Source organism: Elephantulus edwardii, unplaced genomic scaffold, assembly GCF_000299155.1.
Source record: "Elephantulus edwardii isolate Elephantulus edwardi_28Jun2011 unplaced genomic scaffold, EleEdw1.0 scaffold00056, whole genome shotgun sequence".
NCBI lineage: Eukaryota > Metazoa > Chordata > Mammalia > Macroscelidea > Macroscelididae > Elephantulus > Elephantulus edwardii.
The window spans coordinates 583,365-608,731 of record NW_006399806.1 but is presented as its reverse complement, the minus strand read 5'-3'; the positions used below and the strand labels follow the sequence as shown (position 1 = coordinate 608,731).

Sequence of the window (25,367 nt, the reverse complement as noted above, 5' to 3'; positions counted from 1 at the left end):
TTACATTTTTCAGACAACTAAGATTAGAAGATAATGTTAGTATGTACAAGTCATTATCTACCAAATAAAGCACTAAACGCATCCATGATGGAGAGCATGGACACAACTATCTCGCTTTGGAGAGCCTGTTTCCAGAGCCATCTCGTCGTTGTTGTTGTTAAGTACCATCAAGTCATCATGCAGCATTTGAAGAGCAGATCAAAACCCAGTCCTATCCTGCACCATCCTCACAACCTCCACCACGTCTCACCTCATCATTGCACTGTGTCAATCCATCTATTAAAGGATATTCCTCCCTTTCACTGACCTACTTTTCCAAGCATGATGTCTTCTTAAAGGCTTCTTTGAAGCACTGTTGTGCATTTTCACAGTGACTGCCAGAGCACCAAAATGAAGTGGAATGGAAGACAAAGAGCAGATTACACCCAAGGCCCTTCAATTGTAAATGATGGGTCAGAATATACAATTGGTTTCTAAGCCAACAAAAGAGAAATAAATGGCAAAATCACTGGTATCAGGAAAATCTTTCCCATTAAACCATGTTTGCATAAATCAGTCTGCAATACTGTGTTTCCAAGAAGTCCTCAGGAGGTAACGAGTGGACAAACACTTGTAATTGATCATCTGTAACCTCTTTTGACTTTCTCCTCAGATTCAGGGTTAATCCGTGTCAACTGTAACATTCACACTTAAATGTGAAAATTCAGTAAATTATAAAAACAATCTGGAAGAGTTGTCATTCAATAGATGGAAATGGTCAATCAGGAGGGAGAAAAATTTGCTCCTCCGATTATATTTTCTGACACATATTAAAGCTTTTCTGATGATAAGTGAAATATAACTATATAAGTATAAATAAAAATGAGCAAACAACTTTTCTAGTATCTACTATAATCCTTAACAGATTAAGAAGTTGAAAGACATGTCCAACCATGATAAATGTAACTGACAGAGTCAGGAAATCAATTTCAGATATTCACAGAGAAGGTTTGAAGCATCAAAATTTCTCTTACGTGGTTTGAAACTGTTTCTCCACACATCCTTCCTCAGAAAAAAGCTCCCTTCTCCTCAGTGAGTTAATCATGCATTCCCATAAATGATGGCATAAGAGAATTTAAATACAATGTTTAAAAAGATGAAACATAAGCAAGCCAGAATTACTCATAGTTCAGGTACTCATTAAAAAAATGAAGGTTTCATTGAATATGACCTGCTATTGTTGTTTAAGAGAATCAACATTTCAGGAGTTATAAAATGACAATATTCAAAGTAGATTGTTGTTGTCGTTGTTGTTGTTGCTGATTGCCATAGAGTCACACACAACTCACAAAAGGCCTGAAGCCTTCCTATAACTATCATTTCTCCAACTTCATAGTTTCCAGAGGCATGTGGTTTAAGGAAGTGGATGCCACTCCTGCTTCCAAAATTAAATTGGGAGCACCACGACACACTGTCCACCATGGAGAGCCATCATGGCACAAGGTTCATCGTCACAACAAACCCAGATTACCTCAGCACAGCAAATTTCAGAAGAGTGCTATACGACTTAGAGGAACATTCCTCCAAAATATAGTAACAAGGGATTAAAATATAATCTGTAGGGCACAACTTTTAAATACAAGGGCCCTCTAGAAGATCTTAACTCTAAATAAGAGGCTTAAATTTAAAAAAAAAAACAAAACAAACACCACCCAACACAACAACCAACCAAACATTGCACACTGACCCTCAACCAAAACAAGAGCCCAATTACATAGTCCAGCCACTTCACCCAGCCTCCAACATGGAGAAAAGGGAATAGTTACTGCTTAAAACACACAACCACTCTGGAGCCACACTGTATCTGTCCAATAGGCAGAAAGAATGTTGGCTTAGCCTATAGAAATTTAAACTTTGGAAGACTATGCTTTCTAAATCTCTCTCCTAGAAAACCCCAATACTTATGAAAATCCTTGTTGTTGTTGTTGTTGCTATATGCCGTCTCTCAGCTGACCCTCCAGCAAGTTTTCAGAGGCAGTAAATCTCACAGGAGGAGACATTCCATCTTTCTCCTGCAGGTAGATAAGAACTGTTTGCCTTTGGATTGGCAGTGCAACTTCTTAACCACTAGACTTCCAGAGCTCAAGAAAACCCTGGACCTGCTACATAGTCAATTTCTAGATTTTAAGCACTCTTCCACTAATATCCCTGCATGGACCTCTCTGGTTGTGTAATCCACAGGATGTTGCCCTGCTAACACAAACGTAGCATCTCTCTGCCAGTTTGAATCTAACAAACAACAGTTCCTTGGGATTAAAATTAGTCATCTCCTCCCATACCATTTATAGCCTCTGAAACCTGCTGGAGAGTCAACTATGAGTTAGTTCAGACGCAAGGAAAAGAGTCCGAGTAAATAAATATCTTGGGTAGCATTTTCTTCTTGTTTTAAACTCATTTTAAACTAGAAAACAAGGTACACTTTGAAGGGCAACTAAGCTGTGCTGCGACAACAGTGACACCTGGTGGTTACCATGTCAAACGATCTGACCTAGGGTTTCTCTTCCCTGTGGGAATTGTGCAGATTCATCCATATCTTTGAAAACCTTACTCCCTACACCAGGAGAGGATAAAATAGATGAATGGGACCGCCTAAGAATCAATCCCTATGCACATCAGAAAGCTACTCCAATAGGGTAAAAAGGAAGGCCACAGACTGGGAAAGAATATTTGGTAAGGACACATCTGATAAGGGACTTATATGTAGAATTTATAGAATACTCAAGCACCACAAGATAAAAGTAAGCAGCCCAATCACAAAACGGGCACAGGATATGGGCAGACATTTTACCAAAGAAGATAATCATATGGCAAACAAACACATGAAGAAATGTTCAAAATCCCTAGCTCTGAGATGTAAATCAAAACAAATATGAGGTATCTATCATATCACCCAAGTAACAATAGCAAAATTCAGCAGAGTAGCAAACAACAAATGCTGGTGAGGTTGTGGAGAAACTGGAACCCTTATTCACTGTTGGTGGGAGTTTAAAATGGTGCAACCACTATGGAAGGCAATATAGCACTTTCTCAAAAAGTGGGAAATATAAATACCATTTAACCCAGCAATTCCACTACTGGGAATATACCTTAAAAAAATCAGAACTGCCACCCAAGCAGATATATGCATACCCATGTTTATTGATACTTTGTTAACAACTGCAAAAAGAGGGAAACAACCCAAGTGCCCATCACCAAAGGAATGGATAGAGAAGCTGTGGTATATACATGCAATGGAATACTATGCATTACTGAAAAACAAGAAACTCATGAACTAGTATACAAAACGGGTTACCTGGGAGGACATTATGCTGAGTGAACTATCTCAGTCACAAAAGGACAAAAAAACTACATAATGCCACTGTTATAAAACAGGACTGGCATTGAGGATGGGGGAAACTAAGAAAACAGGGGATAAATAATGTACATGACATTGAAAGAGATGAGGGAAATAACTGCTTAAAAGAAATATATGATAAGGTATTATTTGCATGACAACAGTCCAGAATTAGAGCTGCATAGTAAAGTGGATTGGGGTGGGGGTAGGGAATTGTATAACAAAGAAAGAATTTTTTTTTCAAAGAGAAAGGTGAACTGGGGAGGTAGGGAGGAAACTGTGCAAAAAGGAATGAATGGAAATCAAAGTTCTCCATAAATTTTCATTAAAACCTCAATTTAAAAAGTTCTCACCTCTTACTCCACTTCGTTGATCCATTCTCCAGGTGAAGAATGGAAGGAAAAGAGATGTGAAGAGTAGAGAAGCCATTCAAAACTAGATCAGTAAGGATAAACTATTTTGAAATATTAAACATCTCTCTCTCAAGATTCTATATATTCATGCTAGGAGGGAAAATACACCCATGTTCTTAAAAATTAATGTACAAAAAATTAAAGAGAGCTCTTAAAAATACAAGATCAAATAAAAATCCAAAAACTAGAATAAACTATGTATTTAAAAAATATAAATTCAGAAAACTGTAAACGTGTCTTGAGTCATTACTGTAATTTATTACACAAATTTATCTCTTCTTTATTCACATCTCTCATCCTCTCCAAGAATATGCTTTGTTTAGTTTCCTGCTCCACCAGTAATCTGCTTTAGTAAATATTTCACTCTAAGAATCTCTGCATTGATCTGTTACAGTAAATATGTCAACCAAGAAGTCAAAAGGCATTGAGGAAATCTACTGGCAGGGATTTCTTTAAAATGCTGAAGAGTAAGAAGGTCAATGTAATAGGCTACAGTGCGTCTGATCCAAGTCATGGTATTTTCAGTTGCTCCCTATCAATTTGAAAGTTGGACAATGAATAAGGAAGAAGAAAGAAGAGCTGATGCCTACAAACTGTGGTGTTGGTGACAAATACTGAATATATCATGAACTGCCAAAAGAACAAACCAATCTGACTTGGAGGCAGTCCTATGAGGATAAGGATGGTCAGAGTTCATCTTACACACTTTGAGCAGGTTGTCAGGAGTGCAAGTCCTTGGAAACAGGCAGCATGCTGAAAAAGTCAGAAGTTCAACGGAAAGGAAGACTCTCAACAAGGTAGATGGATATAGTGACTGCCATAGCCGACTTGAGCATGGCGGAGCACGTGAGAATTATGCCGACTAAGTTCAGGTTCTGATCTGTTAGTCAGAGAATCTCTGTGAATCACAATGGACTCAAGGACACCTAACATAAGCACAGGAAACTCTATAGGGAGATTCTGTGCTGACATGCAGGGCCATCAGGGATCAGGTTCTGCCTGGTGACACACAACAGTACCAGTAAGACTGAGGTCAGGGTTTTCTGCCCATAACTGTCTACCATGATGTTAGATGTAAGCTGCCTGTATCTATTTCAAAAAGACTCCTGTTCTTATTCTAGGAGTTTGTGTTTGCAAAACTATATAGGGTAGAAACAAGAATAAATACTTAGTCAAAGAGCTAGCTTGACTGAAAAAGCTTACATCTATCTCTGAGAGTCAGAAATTGTTAATTAGTTTGGTACATGCACATGGTAAGGCCACTCAGAGTCTATATGCAGAACTGTGGTCTCACTAGAGGAAATTCTTACCCGCAACAGAAGGAACAGGTGAACAAGCTTGCCCTTTAACAGAGCCACAGACTCCATCACCTGATGCCCAGGCACCAGTGATTCTGCATTCTGCATGGAGTCTGTCACTGAGATTTGTTTCCCCACCCCCTTCGAGCACTACTGTGGCTTCTGTGTGAGTCATAAGGAAATGGGAAAATTCCAGAAAGAACTGAAAGAGTCATTTCTCACTAAAAATCTATGTAAGAGATCAGGACCAAAAAAGAACATGCTTTAGTACCTTACATAATAGAGAGAGTGATACACTCACTTTCCAACAACTCCATAAAGCACATCTCAGTTTTGCACTTGAAGGCAGCATGAATGAGTACAGCTCATGGCTGAAGCCCTTGGACATGATAGAGTGTCATAAATCTTTAGGGGAGGAGGGCACAGAGCTCTCAGTGGATGATTTGCCTCACCAACACAGCCACAGAAGGGGATTTCAGAGTTTGAGCTCATGTGAGTCGACCTCCAGCCCCACCCTGGCCTCCCAGCCATGAGCACGAATGACCTTGAGGGAGGGAAGGAGCTTACACTGTCAATAAGGGTGAGATGCAGAAAAATATGGACAACACAAAATAATACTAATACAGAAATGTTTTTAAGTTTCTCAAACTGTTAAAGATTTTCTATCATAATGTTTTTGAACCTCCAAGAAAAATGGTATGCATATATTTACCAATATCTAATATTGCTAATATTAGAGTGTCAACATTAAATCACTCAAAAGACAATGTCTTGCTCCCCATCTACTACACCTCTCTTTACTCTCAAACCACATTATTTAACCTTTTCTTTTCCCTTCTCCCCTTCATTTATTCTCTCACCCGTATAAATATGTATTTACTATACCGAGTACATTAGCAGTACACTGAAGAATTCCTGAGACATCTTCAATTTCCTCTTTGTTGGAATGATCTGCATAGGAGCATCTGTTAGAAATATTGTGGAAATTCTTCTCTGCATCCCTGTAACTAAGAAGAAAACAAAATTAGCACATGGAGACTTTTTCCCCCAAAGCATCTGTGAATGCACGCATATAAATGCGCACGAGCACACGCAGGTTACACCGTCAAGAGTAGTTTCATCTTAAAAATAACTGATGTATTAAGTCATTATTTCTAGTAAAACCTACAATTATCCCTGGAATTAGCAATACAGACCTATACTGGAGACAATGATTAATAAGAAAATCATGTGTGAACAAAAATAAGGAGAACTAAAGAATGTACCCATTAAATAATATATCCTTATTTGAGTGCTATATGCCTGTTGGTAATATGTTTCTATGAGAAGTTGTCTAGAAAAAGGAAAAATTAGCAGATATATTTGGCATTCCTCTATGCTGACAATGTACATGCCTTCAATTCTGTATTCTGTATGGGGAACACAAAGTATCTGCAGACTGGTAAATAGAAGTGCAACTCACCGTCTTACCATTTTTTATCTGAAATCTCAGACAGTAACCTAACCTCAGTGGAACTTTTCTCCCTCATAAATAGTTCTAGGAGTTCTTCTGAGGATTGAGTCACATAATGCCTATTTAATCAAATACTGCCTGGGATTTTTGCAGATGCCCCAGAATAACATCTTAGGAACCAAAGCTGAAGGCTTAAATCCTTCCAAGTCCTAAAAGAGTAGCCAAGATGACCAGAGATTTCAGCCCTCACTGACAAGTTGACTCATATATATCATATATGCAAGAGAACTGCACGCCACAGTTTTCCAGGGCTGGTATTTCAGAAGTAAGCTGCCAGGGCTCGCCTCTAAGGTACGTCTGGGTAGACTCCAACCTGCAACCTGTCACTTAGTAAGTAAGCATATAAATTATGCACACCACCCAGGATCCTCTGTCCACACATAGTCTGAATAGTGCTGCCACCATCATCATACCTCTTGTTGTTACGTACCATCGAGTCTCCTGTGACCCAAAGCAAGCCTATGTACAGCAGCTCTGAACCCTGCCCTGCCCTGAGCCAGTCTCACTAATTTCGACACACTAACCCCCTTGACCCCAGTTACTGTTATCAATCCATCTCATCCAGGGTCTTCCTCTCCTGCGCTGTCCTTCCACCCTTCTGAGCATGATGTGCTTCTCCAAGGACCAGTCTCTCCTGGCCACGTGCCCAAAGTATGTGAGATGGAGCTTCAAAATCCTAGCCTCCAAGGAGAAACTTGATTTCATCCCTCTCCAAGACAGATCTATTTGTTTTCTTGGTAGTTCATGGTACAATCAAGACTCCTCCAGCACCAAATTCGAAGACATTGACTCTTCCTCTGTCATCCTTAGTCACTGTCCAGCTCTCTGACACACAGTAAGTAATTGCAAAGACCATGGCCTGGATTAGATGCACCTTAGTCTCTAGACTGACTTCATTGATTTTCAGCACTCTGGAGAGATCCCTGACAGCAGGTTTTCCCAATGCAATTTGTCTTTTGATTTCTGCACTACTGGCTGGTGTTCAGAGTGTTGATTGTGGAACCAAGCAAGCTGTAATTGCTAACAACCTCAATCTCTTCTCCGTCTATCATAGTGCTGCCAACTGGCCAAGTCTTGAAAATCTTCATCATCTTGATGTTGAGCTTTAATTGATATTGAAGACTACAGTCCTTGACCTTCTGCAAGTGCTTCAGGTCATCCTCAGTTTCAGCAAGCAAGGCTGTGTCATCTGTATAACATAGGCTGTTGATGAGTCTTCCTCCAACCTTGATGCCATATTCCTCCTCATAAAGCCCAGCTTCCCAAATTATCTGGTTTGCATATAAACTGAAAAGGTATGCATTCCTGACACACTCCTTTCCTGATGATGAACCATGCAGTGTTTCCCTGCTCTATTCTGAGAACTGATTCCTGGTCCAAGTACAGGTTTTACATAAGCACAAGCAAGTGTTCTGGGATTCCCATTTTCCTCAAGGTTAGCCAAAATTTGTTGTGATCCACACAGTCAAATGTTTTTGCACAGTCAATGAAACACAGATAGACATTCCATCTTGAAATATAATATTGTAAGTGACAGAATAATATTCATGCGCATACAAGGAAGATCTGTTAATACTACTATCATTCAAAATATTCACCAACAACCAGAGCCAAAGAGGAGGAAATAGATGATTTGTACCCACTGTTACAGTCAGAAATTGGTCAAACATGTAACCAAGATGCATTAATAATAATGAGTGATTGGAATGTGAAAGTTGCAAACCAGAAAGATGGATCAGCAGTAAGAAAATAGAGACTTGGTGACAGAAATGTGGATGGGGCTAGAATGAGAGAATTCTGTACATTCAATGATTATTCATAGCAAATACCTTTTATAAGAAACATAAATGCAGGCTATACACAAGGATTTCAACTCATGGAATGCACAGAAATTGGACTGATTACATCTGTGGTAGGAATCATTGGAAAAGTTCAGTATCAGCAGTGAAAACTAGGCCAGGTGCTGACTGTGGAACAGACCATCAGTTACTCATACGCAAGTTCAAATTAAAGCTAAAGAAGGTAAAATGATATCCACAGGAATTAAAATTTGATCTGAAGAATGTCTATCATACCACTAGCACATAGAAATAGAGGATCATAAAAAACATCAAAAGAAATGTTCCAATGAGTGTGTGACTGGCCTAGGAGGCCTAGGAGTGAGTTCTGCTGTACTTTCTCCCCATCCCTGGAAGATCTGGCCAAGTTGGTAGGAGAGGGGTCACAATAGACTGTAGGATTGCACAGCTCATTCCCCAGGGAACACCTGCTTAGACAGTGGATTAAGCAGCCTTCTATTTCTGATTAAATAAGGAGAAAGAAAATTTTAGAAATGGACCTAATCAGGGAAAAAGAGCAAAACTGCAAAAATGCCTAAAATTCTGTCATTTGGGGTCAAGGAGATGGCAATAAGAAAAGGACAGCTTATTATTGTAAAAATAAAAGGATAACTAGTAAAACATGTACGGGGATCTCAGTGGAAAAGGGGTGGGAGCAGATGAATGAGGATGGAGAGGGGTGAAATCACAGGGAGGCACCATTTGCTGGGTGGAGAAAGTGGTAAAGGAAACGGGAAATCCAGCAAGCACCTGAAAAGACCAAGTAACAGTGGGTACAGTCTTATGATGATTAATTTTATAAAACATTAAAAATGGGAATGATTACATGAAACAATGTGAATTAATAGTGTGAAGCACAACGTATACAAACTTTGCAAGCAAATCAATATAAAATAAAATTTTTTAAAAAGAAATAAAGAAAAGGCAGGTTGTGTGGATATCTGGTGGTGTAGACTGTCAAAGAGTTTGCACTTTTAACCCAAAGGCTGCACGTCTATGGTGGTTCGAATCCCTCACCCACATCTCTCAGGAAGATGTGCCTTCTCCTTCTGCAGAAGACAACAGTGAGTTTGAGGGCGAGTGTGAGCCACCTTCTCAACCTAGAGTGCTCCCACAAGCAAGACCGAGTGCAGGCCTCCGTGTGGGAGCTGAGTATCTGAAGCAGTCTAGGGAGAGGCCGGAAGTGCACCTCACTGAGGGCACAGCAGAAAAGAGAGGGTGACTCTCACCGCCAGCTATTAGAAAGAAATTTGCCATTTTCCATCTCGTTCTTGCCTGCTTCAGCACTCCAATTTTGTTGGATGACTGGTGAAGAGAGCATTAAGAGCTTTGTAACACTGGCCTGAAGTTGGGAGGTTCAGGCTGAGGTGTCTGTAAGCACATTTTGGAGGCTCTCCTAACACTTTGACTTCCCTAATAAGCTTCTGTGAACTATCACAACAGATTTCAGACCCAGGAGAACAGTAAGATTGGTGTTGAGATAAAAGGGATGTGGGAGTGTGGGGGACATGGCTGACCTTATAGGAATTAATTTTGTGCTATGTACGTTGTTGGCAGGGACAGTTCCCCTTTGTCGAGTTGATAAAGGTCAGATATTGCCATCCCCATGCTGCCCTTGCTTGTTTTACAACATTGAAAAAACCACATAACAAAGACCTACAGAAAGAAGAAAAGACCCAGTAATGACAAGAATAACATCAGGAAACATGGCATCATAAACCAGATTTTCCTCAATTCTAAAATGATTCAAACTGTTAAAGAGGAACTCTGTCTGTCCATCTCTTAGTTACCTCTTCTGTTTCTCACTCTTCTCTCCACCCAAAATGCCCAGACAGCTCGCCCATTCACTTCCAGTTTGAGTTAAATAGTAACTGAATTAAGGATGCACACTCAATGATACCCTATTAAGACTATTAAGAGGATCATGTTACACTAATAAGAAGCTATCCCCAGAAGCATCTCTATGTAAAGAATATAGAGTATCAAAATTTACCACAAAACCAAGTTGATATAGTGGCTGAATGTCATGTAGAAATGGAAAACTACAGAAATAAATCAGTATTATTTATATTACAAAGAAAATGTCTCTGAATTGAGGTGCTCTGGTGACACAGTTATCAGAGAGTTGCACTTCTAACCACAGGAGACACGTCTCTGGCAGTTCAAATCCACCACTAGTTTCACGATAGAAAGATGGATAATCTCCTTCTGTATGATTTAAAACTCGAGTAACCCACTCACTGGACAGTCAGTTCTGACTTGACATCAATGAATGAGTAAATGATAGTTGAACAATCCATTTAAGAACAATAACAAACCCTAAAGGTTATTCAACTCTTCATCGTAACATGTCTATCCCATAATATTCCCAAAAATCTGTGTACTTATCTATGTGTTGCAATTGATTCATTTATTGATCCAAAATAAAAGTTAGAACCTTCTAGGTACCAGGCACTTAACAAGACATAAGATTAAACAAGTATAAGAAAACAAATGAGATTATTCCAACTACTGATAAATTCTAGGAAAACAAATAATGGAAGATAATTTCATAGAAAAGTGACTAGTGTTGTTTGAATGTCTGGAGTGAAATCAAGATAGAGTAGATATGGGATGGTTATTGTTGTTGTTGATTATCACTGAGTCAAGCACAACTCAACTCATAGTGACCCTATGAACAAAAGACCTGAAGCTTTTCTATAATTAGTGTCATTTCTCAAATGGGGTTGTTGTGTTGTTATGTGCCGTTGAGCCACTTGCGACTCATAGCGACCATATGTACAACAGCTCTAAACTCTGCTCTGTCCTGTGCCAATCTCACTGTCTCCGACACACCCATCCTGATTATCCCAGTCACTGAATAAATCTATCTCCTAGAGGGCCTTCCTCCCGTGCCTGCCCTCTACCCTACCAAGCATGATGTCCTTCTCCAAGGAGTGGTCTCTCCTTACAACATGACCAAAGTATGTCAGACGCCCTTGCCTCCAAGGAGCTGCCCGGTTTAACCCTCACCCTCTCCAGGATGAATCTGTTTGGGGGTTTTTCCCTTTCTTTTTAAAAAAAAAACAAAACAAAACAAAGGGGTAAGATTACTAAATCAGATAAAAGTAGAGACTGGATCACAATTCTTTTATTCTATAATTCCAAGCATGGATTTCCAAGTATGATTCCTGCTTCAGTATCATCTGTAAGCATGTCTTTAATGTAAATTCTGAGCTCCACATCTGATAACCTACAGATTCTGAAAGTAAGGAAATGGCTGTGTGGAGTCAAGCTAAAACCAACACACAGTTGACATTCCAGCAGGTTTTTCAGAGCCAGAAAATTACTGGGTAGAAAGCTGGCCATCTTTCTCCTAGGGAGCAACTGGAGGATTTGAACCATGTGCCTTTGGGTTTGCAACACAACTCCTTACTACTAAGCCACCAGAGCCTGAAACTAAGTATGGAGTCCTGCAACTAGTGCCTCAACAATCTGATCAGATGATTCTGATACCCACCAATGTTTGAGAGCCATCATTGGTTCAAAGTAAAAAGAAAAATAAAGTGACATGGTCTAATTTATCACTTAGTTGTGACAAAAATAGAATGGTGAGAGATAAGAGCAGAAACCAGAAAAATAGTTCCAAATTCTTAGGTGACAGATGAGAGTGACAGCAGAGATGAAAAGAAGATGACTTAACATAGTGCATTAATAAATTGTTCCAGGACTCTTTCCTAAAATGGAATCATTTATGTCAATAAGTATAGGTGAATGAATAAATGAATCATATATATATATATATATATATATATATATATATATAATCTCAAAAGATAAAATCACCTAGATACAGATAAGCTATATCTTAATCTCTAATAATCTTTCCATCAGTGAGATTCTTTAAACAGCTGCTCCCTGCACTCAAGTCCCCACAGTGGGAGACTACAAGAGGCTCAGACAATTTACAAGAGGTGCAGATACAAGAATCCACAAGAAGCAGAACTAAATAAACCTATGACTTAAATAAATTGAGCAAGCACAACGTTGGTTTCAAACAAGAGGAGGTGAAAGTCAAGATCAGTGGTTAGAGATTGAGTTAAAAAATTAAGAAGAGAATGGATAAAATACTATATTCCTCTTAATCCATTTCTATGTATCATCTCTACCCCAAGACAGTGGTGGTTCACTGGTAAAGATCTTGTCTTGCAGGAAGGGGACCCAGTTCCATTCCTGACCAGGACTCCTCCTCTGTCAGAGGATGCTTGCATGTTGCTGTGATGCTGAACAAGTATCAGTGGGGCTTCCAAACTAAGAAAAACTAAGAATTGTCCCATGGTCTGCTTCAGAAAATCTGCCAATGAATGTGTGCTGAATCATAACAATCTTGATCCCATCCCTTTGGGCATGGAGTTGCATGAGTCAGGGCAAAGTCTACAGCAGCTAACAATATCCAAGGTAACCTAAACATGAAATTATTCAAGACAAGTCTGTAGCAAACCCTACTCTTGGAGACGAGAAACAAAGTATTCATCTTCCCACTAACACTTCTACTAAATATGCAAAACAATACTTGCCAGCTTTCTTACTTTCTCTCAACTGCCTGCAATCCTTTTAACTGTAAGAAACATATTTTTTAAGTTAAGAGATAAAATGTCTTACATTGTATTTTCTTAAGGCAGACAACACATAAATACAAATACATTTTAGTCAAAAGTGGGTGATATTAGATCCTATTCATTCCCTGAAAGAGAAATAGAAGTGGAAAGTTAGCCGAAAAGACCAAAGGGAGTTGGACAGGGATGCTAATCTATCTGAGGAGACAGGGAAGAAAGGAGGGAAGCAAAGCCTGGAAATGTACCAGGTGACAATGCTGCTCCCAAGTAGTCTTTTTGTCTCCAAGGGCTTAAGTGTAAATAAAGACAGTGGAGCAAAGGTACTACAAGTTCTCAGAAACCAGCCAGCAACAGAGCAAAAAGGCACTAATGGGCCTGTCTGGAGCTAGTTCAACACCATCTCTTTATATTGGAGTCGCATCCTCTGCCTGCCTCCTTTATACTGTGTCTGCAATAAACAGAATCAGGAAGACTATTCAGGCAGTGAACAAAGCATCACCACAGGCAACGTCTACACAGAGAGACTAAAGAGGAGAGTTGACTCAGTTCTTAGGTAGAAAACTCCCACCCACTTTACCAATGGGGACAGAAAAAAGAATTTCTTGCTGACTACAGTAACACAGCTTGGCTACCATTTTCTTCACATAAGTTTTCCCCTCTAATTTGCCTTAAAGACATATTTGCTCACAAATGGTAATATTTAACCCTTTATATTCAAAACAGAGTCATGAATAATCCAGGATATTATTTGAGTTTGACCACAAGAATTGTGATAATTTTTTTCATAATAACACAGTACATATAAAAGCAAACAGTTACACAGTGCTTACCATAGCTGTCATTAAGTGTTTTACACATGTTGGCTAATTTAATTCAAAGTTTGGGTTTGAAAGCAGCAAACCCAATGAGAGTGATTGAGCTTTATTTTTTTAATGTGTGGGACAGGTTAATTTTGCATTTTTTGAGCTATGTATTAGAAGCCTCTTTTTTAAGTCAACCAAGTCCTAGTAGGTAGTCCTGTTTATTTAAAATTTGGTTGAGACCCCGGGCCTGCACCCCTCAGGCCTGGTGTTAACTGTGTTTGGAATGAACATTCTTTTAAGTGGTACAGCTCTGGTCTGTCAATTCACTGTACTGAGGTAACCTGGGGTTGCTGGGATGCTGAATGCTGTGCCACTGGTGTGTCAAATGCCATAATGGCTACCCATAATGGACAGGGTTTGGTGGAGCTCCCACATTAAGACAGGCTTGGAAGCAGGAATGGAACCCAATTCCTAAACAACATGCCTCTACAAACTGTATAAACTTATAGAAATGACAATAGTTATAGAACAAGGTTCAGGACTTTTGTTCATATGGTCACTATGAGTCATGCTCAACTCAAAGGCACTTAACAACAAGAAGATAACAACTAGTGGCCTCAAATGAAAAGTCATCTCCTGAGTGTAAATAACACGGTTTTCCTAGTACTACACCCTCAAGGATATTTGTATGACAAAATGTCAAAGCAATTCTCTGTGAAACTATAATTAATGTAATTATCAAATACTTAAAACACATAGCATTGTGCAAGCTTGCTGTTTTTGTTATGTGTCATCAAGTTGCATGCAACATACCAACCATATGTACAACAGCCCTAAACTCTGCTCAATCCTGTGCCAATCTCACTGTCTCCGACACCTCTATCCCCATTACCCCATCCCATAGAAAGTCTTCTTCTCCTGTGCTGTCCCTCCACCCTCCCAAGCATGACGTCCTTCCCTAAGGACTGGTCCTGCCTTGCAACCTGTCCAAAGTATGTCAGATGAAAGCATGACGTCCTTCCCTAAGGACTGGTCCTGCCTTGCAACCTGTCCAAAGTATGTCAGATGAAGTTTCAGAATCCTTGCATCCAAGGAACAGCTTGGTTTAACCCTGTCTAGGACAAATCTGTTTGTTTTCTTTGCAGTCCATGGTATATTCAATAACCTTCTCCAACACCACAGCTCAAAGGCATCAATTCTCCTTCTATCATCCCTAGTCATTGTCCAGTTCTCTTATGTATCATACCAAGTGACTGCAAAGACCATGGCCTATATCAGGTGCACCTTAGTCTCCAGAGTGATATCATTGCTCTTCAGTACTTTGGAGAGGTCTCTAAAAGCAGACTTTCCACTTGCAATCCATCACAATACATCTTTTAATTTCCTGACTGCTGGTGCCAAGGGTGTTGATTGTGGAGCCAAGCAAACTAAAGCTGTGAACAATCTCAATCTCTTCATCATCCATCCTGATGCTCCCAATTGGCCCTGTGGTGAGAATCTTTGTTTTCCTGATATTGAGCCTCAATTCATATCGAAGGCTGCAGTCCCTGACCTTCTGCAGCAAACACTTCAGATCCTCCTCACTTTCAGCAAGAAGGGTTGTGTCATCTGCATAACGCAAATTGTTGATGACTCTTCTTCCAATCCTTGTGCCAAATTTCTTCTCATACAGCCCAGACTCCCAGATAATCAGTTCTGCATATAGATTGAAAAGGTATGGAGATAGAATACATTCCTGGAATACCACCTTCCCAATTTTAGTATATGTGCTGCCGAAGCGAGCACACCACCTTCCCAATTTTGAACCATGCAGTGTTCCATTGCTCTGTTCTGACAACTGCCTCCTGGTCCAAGCATAGGTTTTAGTATGATCAAGAGTTCTGGGATTCCCATTCTTCTCAAAGTCAGTCACAGTTTGTTGTGATCCACACAATCAATGTCTTTGAATAATCAATGAAACACAGGTAGACATTCTTCTGATAACTCTGTGCTTTAAAGCGAGATCCATCCAACACATTTCTGGTGTACGCCCTTCCCAATTTTGAACCATGCAGTGTTCCCTTGCTCTGTTCTGACGACTGCTCCTGGTCCAAGTATAGGTTTCTCATTAGCACAATCAAGTGTTCTGGGATTCCCATTCTTCTCAGAGTCAGCCACAGTTTGTTATGATCCACGCAGTCAAAAGCCTTTGCGTAGTCAATGAAACACAGATAGACATTCCTCTGGTATTCCCTGCTTTGAGCTAAGACCCATCTAACATCAGCTACAATATCCCTAGTACCACAACCCCTTCTAAACCCAGCCTGGACTTCTGGAATTTCTCTGTTGATGTGCTATTCCACTCACTTCTGGATAATCGTCAGCAGAATCTTGCTTGCATGAGATATTAAGGACACTATTCGATAACTTCCACACTCTATTGGATCACCTTTCTTTGAAATGCGAACAAATACTGATCTCTTCCAGTCAGTTGGCCAAGTGGCTGTCCTCCAGATTTCTTGGCACAACTTGATGAGCACATATAGGGCAGGGCAGCATCTGTTAGCTGAAGTATGTTAATTGGTATACCATCAATTCCTGGGGCCTTATTTTTTACTAATTCTTTCAAATCAGGTTGGACTTCTTCCTTAATCATTACAGGCTCTTGCTCATATGTTGTTTCATGAAATTCTTCTGTGTCTGCCAAATCCTTTGAGTAAAGTGACTCTGTATACTCTTTTCACCTTCTTTTAATAGTTCCTGGATCATTTAACATTCTGTCCAAAGCATCCTTAAGTATTGCAACTTGAGGTTTGGATTTGTTCTTTTGTTCCTTGAGCTTAAGAAATGCTGAGCAAGTTCAGCCCTTCTGATTTTCTGCCTCCAGCTCCTTGCACATTTCATTGTAATATTTTGCTTTGTCATGCCCTGTTGCCTTTTGTACAAGGTTGTTGTTGTTGCTGTTATATGCCGTCGAGTTGCTTGCGACTCATAGTGACCCTACATACAACAACCTAAACCCTGCTCTGTCCTATGCCAATCGCACTGCCTCTGACACACCCATCCTGATTACCCCAATCACTGAATCAATCCACCTCATAGAGGGTCTTCCCCTCTTGTGCTGTCCCTCCACCCTCCCAAGCATGATGTCCCTCTCCAAGGACTAGTCTTTCCTTATAACATGTCCAAAGTATGTCAGACAAAGCCCCAAAATCCTTGCCTCCAAGGAGCAGCCTGGTTTAACCCTCTCCAGGATGAATCTATTTCTTTTCTTGGCAGTCCATAGTACATTCAATACTTTTCTCCAGCACCACAGCTCACAGGCATCAATTCTCCTATCCTTCCTAGTCATTGTCCAACTCTCTGATGCCTAACAAGTGATTGCAAAGACCATGGCCTGTATCATACACACCTTAGTCTCCAGAGTGACACCATTGCTCTTCAGTACTTTGGAAAGGTCCCTAACCACAGACTTTCCCATCGCAGTACGTTTTTTTTGTTTGTTTGTTTTTTTTTTTTATTTCCTGGCTACTGGTGCCAACACTGTTGACCATGGAGCCAAGCAGACTAAAGTTGTTAACAATCTCAATCTCTTCACCATCCATCCTGATGCAGTGGAGTGAGCTTATTTTTTCAATAAGTTTATTTCCCTTCTGCTTTGAGAAAAAAATGACACAACATCCTAACAGCCAAAAAGATTCTTGAATCCCTGACTATATAACTTGTTATTGCTATTGTGTACCATCAAGTCAGAACTGACTTGTAGCTGATCCTCCAGTGGCTTTCCACAGGTGGTAAATGTCACAGGAGGAAACTGCTTGTCTTTCTCCCACAGAGGAGCTGGAAGATTCAAATCACATACCTTTGGGTTAGCAACACAACTCCTTACTACTAAGACGCCAGAGCTCCCTATGACAATAATTGTTGTTGTGTACAATCTAGTGAGAACCAACTAATAGGTGACCCCCCAGCAGGTTTTCAGAGGTAGTTCAATTGCACAGAAGGAGACTGTCAATCTCTCCTGTAGAGCAGCTGGTGCATTTGAACTGTGTGCCTTTGGGATTGTAGCACAGTTCCTTACCACTAGGCCAGCAGAGCTCCTTATGACAATAAATTTTATTCTATTCTATTAAATAATAATTTTTCTGATTACTTTTATTCTATTAGAATAATTTATACTCTATTAAATAATAAAATTTATTCTATTCTAACTATAAATTTTAAATTATTCACAAAAACATTTCAAGAAGTTCCAGAATTTAAATACTGACTACTCAAAAGTTATTAAAATCTTACAAAGATAAGTCACTGGAGCTCTTAGTGAATATTAACAAGATGAATTAAAATATGCATTGATGCTAACATTAATGAAAGTAATTTTCAAAAGACTGAATGAGAAAATAAATTTGCTGCTGTTTATTATTACCAAGTCAGTTTCAACTCGTGTTCCCCATGTGTGTCAGAAGAAAAACTGTGCTCCATACAGTTTTCAGTGGCTGAGTTCAGAAGCAGACAGCCAGATCTTTCCTGGGTGGGCTCAAACCTCCTCTTACTATTAATGTAGGCTCTTCTATTTACCAGCTGCTTTCTGGCACAGATCTTTTTTCTTTTATTTGAATCATCACAACATGGCAATCAAAGAAACACTTTTTTTTAAAATATGTGTACCATAAAATCAGATCTGACTGACACAGGAGGAGATTGTCCCTCCTTCTGCAGCAAAGCATCTGGTGGATTCGAACCTCACATCTCTGGAATTGCAGTGCAGCTTCTTGCCACTAGGCCACCAGAGCTCGACAAAAAAAAAAACATTTTTTTTTTACTGTGTAAAAACATATTTTTATTCAGAAATGGTAGAAATTAAATATTCTAGAAATCTTATTAATATTAATCCATTTTCATAGTATTTTGTGCAGTTTGTGTATAAGAACTTTGCATGTCACTTTTTATTTCTTTTTTTTTCTTTTTTTTAGAAACACCTTTAATTCATAGGAACTTTAGGTTTTCAAACATCTTTCATGGAGATTATCTTAATTATGATATATATTCTTCAATTAATATAATTTTTTTAAAAGGGATAAAATTACGAAAAGTTCAACAGGCCAGTGAAGTCTTGCATTCTAAACTTTTGCTTTCAAATCTGCTAACTTTAGACCATATTAAAACCACTCCTGGAGAAGTAAAGAGTGGAGGGTTTAAAAAAAAATCTGTGTAAGCATGTACTTCTCATGCTACTCATCAATAAACAGTATTAAGCTTGTAGGGACTTTGTTTAAACCTTACTTGTTGTTATTGTTATTAAGAGCCATCTAGTCGAGCACAACTCATAGAGACCCTATGAACAAAAAAAAGACCTGAACCCTGTTCTATAACTCTTGCCATTTCTCTAAGTTTTAGAGTTTCCAGGGCCATGTTGTTTAGGAAGTGGATGCCACTCCTGCTTCCAAAAACTTTACTTAGGGATTTTAAAATCCAGTTCAATATTTCAGTTGTTACCATTAAACCTTTCCACATTACTAAGGCAAAACTAAGAGACTCAAAGGTAGAATAAAATTTTAAGAAAATGAGAGGGAAAACAACCAACCAAACCACCACCAAATTGGAGTTTTGCTCACAGGGACTACACACGCCTTAGAATGGCCACTCCAAACACCCCCTGCCCCAATGAGGCTCCACTTTATGAGATCATAAAGCAAACAAACAAACACAGCTGCTGTTCAATTTATTCAAACTAATGATATATTGCCATTCGCTACTGTGGAGTTGGAACCGACTCATAGCAGATTTTCAGAGGCTGTAAATTATACAGGAGAGCGCCCAATTTTCTTCCTCAGAGCAGTTGGTGGATTTAAACCGCTTGCCACTGGGTTGGCAGCATAACTCCTTTCCCACTACAGCACCAGCGCTCCCTCAAATGATAGAAGAATATAAAATAATTTTTTAAAAAATAGCAGCTTCACTGCTTTTGAGTCAGATCTAACCCATAGCTGACCTTTTAGCAGATTTTTGGAGACTGTAAATCACACAGGAGGAAACTGATCATCTTCCTCCCTAGGACCAGCTTGTGGATTCAAACCACTCAACTTTCAGATGGCAGCCAACTCCCTACAGGCAAGGCCATGAGAGTGTCCTTTATGAGAACACAGTGGCTATGAAAATAACGTTGACCTGGCTGGCAGAAACCCACATATTCAACAACTCTGCTTGAGCAATTACCTTTAATTTGCCCCCCAATAATAACCAAAAGCCATTTTCACTTACCCTATAACTTGATGCTCATAATACTGCAACGTCCTCTTGAGAGTTTGCTGTATCGTCTGAGGCTACAGAATAATAATAATAATAATAAATGGGTTAACAGCAAATCAGTGCCAGTCCCATTCTGAGTATAAGAGGCAAAAATGTAGTGTCTGATTTACCTCATGAGAGTTTTCACTTCCCAATATTAACCCATTTTGCATCTTGCCACATATCTTCCCCATGGGAACTAACATGAGGCATTCAGCAATTACCCAGAATTTTCCAATTTCAAGTGTAGTAGTATTTCCTAGTTATCTCTTCCAATTGTTTTGTACAAGTTATTAAGTTCAATAAAATACTCACTGGGTGCTTACAATAAACATAGACCTTGAAGTGTGGTGAAGGGGATAAGGGGAGCGTGTACGGAAGAAACAGGGGTCACACTTTTTCCTTCCCTGTGTTGATAATTCGAATAGGGTAAGGATCAATTGAAATGAAATGATACATCCTAATACTTTCTTTTATTTTTCTGCAAGTCTTCTGGGGGTGATCCAGCAAATGACAATAGTTAAAATAGTTATTAACATGATAATAATAGAAATTTGAAGTGTAGATGCTTTCCTTTTTTCCTGTTCACTTCTCCATCTAACCAGACTAATTCAGAAGCTAGAACAGATGAGAAGCAGGTGGCCCAGGGTCCCACAACATCACTGAAGCAAAGTTAGCCTGAATCTATGCTGCCAGATTATTTCAAACTAAGGATCTGATGCTTTCTAGAAGAGTCACAAGGCATTGGGGACATGAAATGTGATCTGTGGCAAATACCAAAAAAAAGCTTATGGCTGAATTTAGTAATCTTCTGTCCATCACAGCTCAAGATTGAATTTCTTAATCCCAGATCAAGATTTCAGCAAATTAGTTTTAGATCGAATTTAGGCAGCAGAGTGTGAATCAGAATTTCAGGTCTAGAGAGCCAGAAAAGATACACAGAGATCTCGGAACGCAGAGTTTATTAAGAAAAAGAAACAAGTAGATTTTATTAAGAAAATCCTAATATGTATTGAAATGAACCAGACTCTCAATGGCAAGAGAAGGAATTTTTAAGTAATACAGACACTCTATCAGAAAAGAAGCAGGCAAAAAGCTTACCAAAACAAGGAACCCTTAAATACAAGGATGAATGTGGAGATGACAGACCAAATCTAATACATGCTCTTCAGGACATGAGACAGCGTGGCATTCTGGTAATTTCAGGGGGTGCCAATCATTAGCTACATGGCCTTCCAGGAGGTCAGTATCTTTCAAAATGATAGTATCTAGTAAGAGGTTAGTACCATGTTGGAACCTACCAAACAAGTCATAAATGCCAGTTTATTTTCCATTCTTAACCCTTTAAAGTGGCTGTCTTAAAAACAGAGAATTTTAAAACAAACAAACAAACAAACTGCAGAGGTTTATTAAATCCATTCTTTGTCAAGGTTTCCTTAAACCAAGTTCACTTTCTTGTGAAAATATTCAGGAGCTATTTAGAACTCTATCTACCACATAAAACTCTTCAAGACTTTAGCATCTTCTTGGGTAGAAAAGATTACTGAAACACTGGAGGGAAAGGACTTTAGCTCTATGAGGGGCATTCACTGATTTATCCTGCACTGTTCTTGAGAGGCAAGGATGGTGAAACTTCATCTCACATTCTTTGAGCATCTTGTCAAGAGGAGTTAGACCTTGGAAAAAGACATCATCCTAGGAAAAGTGGAAGGTCCTCAATAAGAATGACTGACAGTGTGATTGGACCAATGGGTTCCAGCATTTTGGGAGATAGCTGAGATGGTTCAGGAGAAGGCAAAATTCAGATCTGTTGCTCATAAATTTTATATGAATTATAGTTGACTCAGTGGCCCCAACAGCAATAATTTTAAGATCTGGTGGTCTGTGGGGAGTCATACTGCTAACCCAAAGGCTGTGTGGCTCTACAGTCTGGTTTTGTAAGTGGTTTGGCAGAAAAAGATAAGTAATGTCCTCCCAAGCATTTTACACCCTCAGAGACTTGCTAGAGGGTCATCTATGAGCCGGGGGAGCCTAAGAGCTAAGATCTGTCCTATTCTACAAATCAGCAAAACCCTTTCTCCAAGCAAATCTAAGGTCCTGGACATATACATCTCTTTGCCAAGCCAACTCAACTCCAAAGTCAGTTTGGGAAGGCATGAGTCTTCAAGCGTTCAAAGGACTTGGAGTGTGCACTTTCTCTCAGCATCTGCTTTTCATTTACACCTTGCTAAAAATATGAGCTCAAGGTGTTTCTACCCAATGGAATAAATGCAGAGCAAAGTAAACGTCACGCACCTAGGAAAGAAAAGAAAAATCCTTCTTGAACCACGAAGCAGTGGTTAATAAGAAATCTTGGAAGGATGAGGCAGACTCACAAAATGTGTGTTTTAAAAGCCAAATTCTTGACCAACCTAAACGAAGTCATTTTCAGTCACTAGCTCAGTACCCCTGGGATCTAAGCCTCTTGAACTGGGCTTGGCAGTTTCTGAACTAAGATAACTTTCCCTTTGGCAACATGCCCCCAAAGCAGTGCATATCCACAGAGGGATTATCCCTCCAGTAACCTCTGGTCACAAAACACAGAACAGAAACTAGAGTGAACAGGGTCAGCTAAGACCCAGTGGCCTCATCCATAAAAAAAAAAAAAAATTACTTTTTTTCCCCTGTCACAGGAATTTCCCAGTCATTAAAAAAAAAAAAAAATTTGCAAAAGGAGTTAAGTTTTTTAAAGACTTGGTATTTTTTTTCTTCTTGTGTAAGGCAATTGCTTCTACTCCCAGCAGGAGTTAAATTTATAGTTTTCGAGTGTATTAAAGGAAAAAAACTGTTCTCTGAGAATATTCAGCCAAATATCGGGTTGGTTGCTTGTCAAAGATAAGGAGTACATTTTGATGGACTAAACTGTAGGTGGAGGTGCTGAATGAGAGCATCTCTTGATTTCCTGTAGAAGTAAATGCTGACTCCAATACACACCTGATCCCTCCAAACATCGTATCATCATAGTTTCATTCCAGTATTCTTCAAGGTTTGCCTGATTGCCTCGGTCTATAGTTTAATCTGTAGGAAACATCTCCAAATAATCTGAACAAAATGCATGAATTAGAGACCTACATACAGGTTAAAGCTCTGTAGGTAAAAGAGTTGACTCCTACCTTAATGATTATAGGTTTGGGGATTTTATTCCAACAAATCTTTCACAAGTATCCATGTATAGCTCAGATGGACAGATTACAGTCAGTGTGGGTTAGTGGGGAAACCTTTGAAGACATCCAGATTTTCTAATTCAGCACCATAATGTCACCCTGCTCACCACCTTCCAATCTTCTACATACGAAGAGACTATTCCTCTGATCTACAACTACTTTTAATTTCAGAAAGAGTTTATACAGATGTAGAAAACAGGCTTTGAAGTCAAACTGGCTTCAAAATCTAGCTCTGGGGTGACTCTGGTGGCCTAGTGGTAAGAACATGCACTGCAATCCCAAAAGCAAGCAGTTCAAATCCACCAGCTGCTCTGCAGGAGGATGGGCAATCTCCTCCCATGCTATGACTCAAGGGTCATAGATGAGTTGGTCCTGAATAGATGGCACACAACAAAGTCTAGCTCTATGACTTACTAGCTAAATGGACTCGGAAAATGTACTTCAGCTGTGTGAAATGGGCTTCATTATGTATTATTCCATCCTAATGGCTTGAGACTTTGGCCATCACATCAGGGTTGGTCAAAGGGAGACAGGTGCTGAATGCTGTAGGCAAAAGTAGGAAGGGATGGTGGTGGAGTAAGGAGAAGGTGGATTAAAAAAAACAAACCACAAACCAACAACAACGACATATAGCAGGGGTGGGCAGCAAAATTGAATCTATTGGTCATTTTTAAAACTGGGCAAATGACTTTCATGTGCTGTTTTCTGTGGAATGCTTGTCTGTCAGATACTATTATATATATTTAAAGATTAAGACAGACTAGGAAGAAGGATTGGCCATCCACTTCTGAATGACAGGCCTTCAAAAACTCTATGTATAATAGAGCACACTTAGACTATCATTTGGACCAACAGACATGGCAATTGAAACTGACATCTTAGAAATGGAAACCCAGAGAAAGAGGAATAGCTGTAAGGAGACATTAGTGGTTATAACGTAGAATGTGAGAAGCATGAATGTAGGAAAATTGGACATTGCTAAGAAAGAAATGGAACGCATAAATATTGGCATAGTAGGTATTGGCGAAATGAGATGGCTTGGCATGGGACATTTTAAATCAGATGATCATATGATTTACTATACTGGGGGTGAAAAGGTGAGAAAAAATGGGGTTGGCTTCATAATTAAAAAAGTAATTTCTAGATCTATTCTGAAATACAATGTGGTGAGTGACAGGATAATATCCATACGCATACAAGGAAGTCCAGTGAATTCCACTATCATTCAAATATATGCACGAACAACTAGAGCCAAAGATGAGGAAATAGAAGATTTCTACCAACTTTTACAGTCATAAATTGATCAAACATGCAATCAGGATATATTGATAATAATGGGTGACTGGAACACAAAGGTTGGGAACAGAGAAGAAGGATCAATAGCTGGAAAACACGGGCTCGGTGAGAGAAATGAGGCTGGAGATAGAATGATAGAGTCCTGCACATTCAATGATTTATTCATTGCAAATATCTTTTATAAGAAACATAAACACAGGCTATACACATGGATTTCACCTGATGGCATGCATAGGAATCAAATCGATTACATATGTGGAAAGACTCCCTGGAGAAGCTGAATATCAGCAGTGAAAACCAGGCCAGGCGCTGATAGTGGGACAGACCACCAACTATTCATATGCAATTCAAGCTGAAGTTGAGGAAAATTAAATCAAGTTCACAGGAACCAAAATTTGACTTTAAGTCTGCCCCCCTCGAATTTCAAAACCATCTCAGGAACAGGTTTGAGGCTTTGAGCACCAATGAGCATAGACCAAATGAGCTCTGGGAAGATATCAAGAAAATCGTCCATGAAGAATGCAAAAGATCACTACAAAGGTTGAAAAGGAAGAAAAGACCAAGATGGATGTCAGATGAGACTCTGAGTTTTGCATTAGAGCACCAAGAAACCAAAGCTAAAGGTAGAAATCAAGAACTCAAAGAGCTGAACAGAAAATTTCAAAAGGCAGCTCAGGACAACAAAGAAAGATACTATAATGAAATGTGCAGAAAGCTGGAGTCAGAAAATCAAAAGGGCCGAACTCGCTCAGCGTTTCTTAAGCTGAA

General features: G+C 39.4%; 1 protein-coding gene across 1 annotated transcript in view; it reads right to left on the bottom strand.

Annotated features, from left to right (window-relative positions):
* Window positions 1–25,367, bottom strand: part of GUCY1A2 (guanylate cyclase 1, soluble, alpha 2) — a 453,384-nt gene that overhangs the window by 377,736 nt on the left and 50,281 nt on the right. Inside the window, exons 2-3 of the mRNA XM_006887289.1 lie at window positions 20,074–20,135; window positions 5,970–6,091 (exon numbers count right to left, since the gene is read on the bottom strand). The gene's annotated coding sequence lies outside the window, so the exon portion shown is untranslated. The remainder of the gene's footprint in view (window positions 1–5,969; window positions 6,092–20,073; window positions 20,136–25,367) is intronic.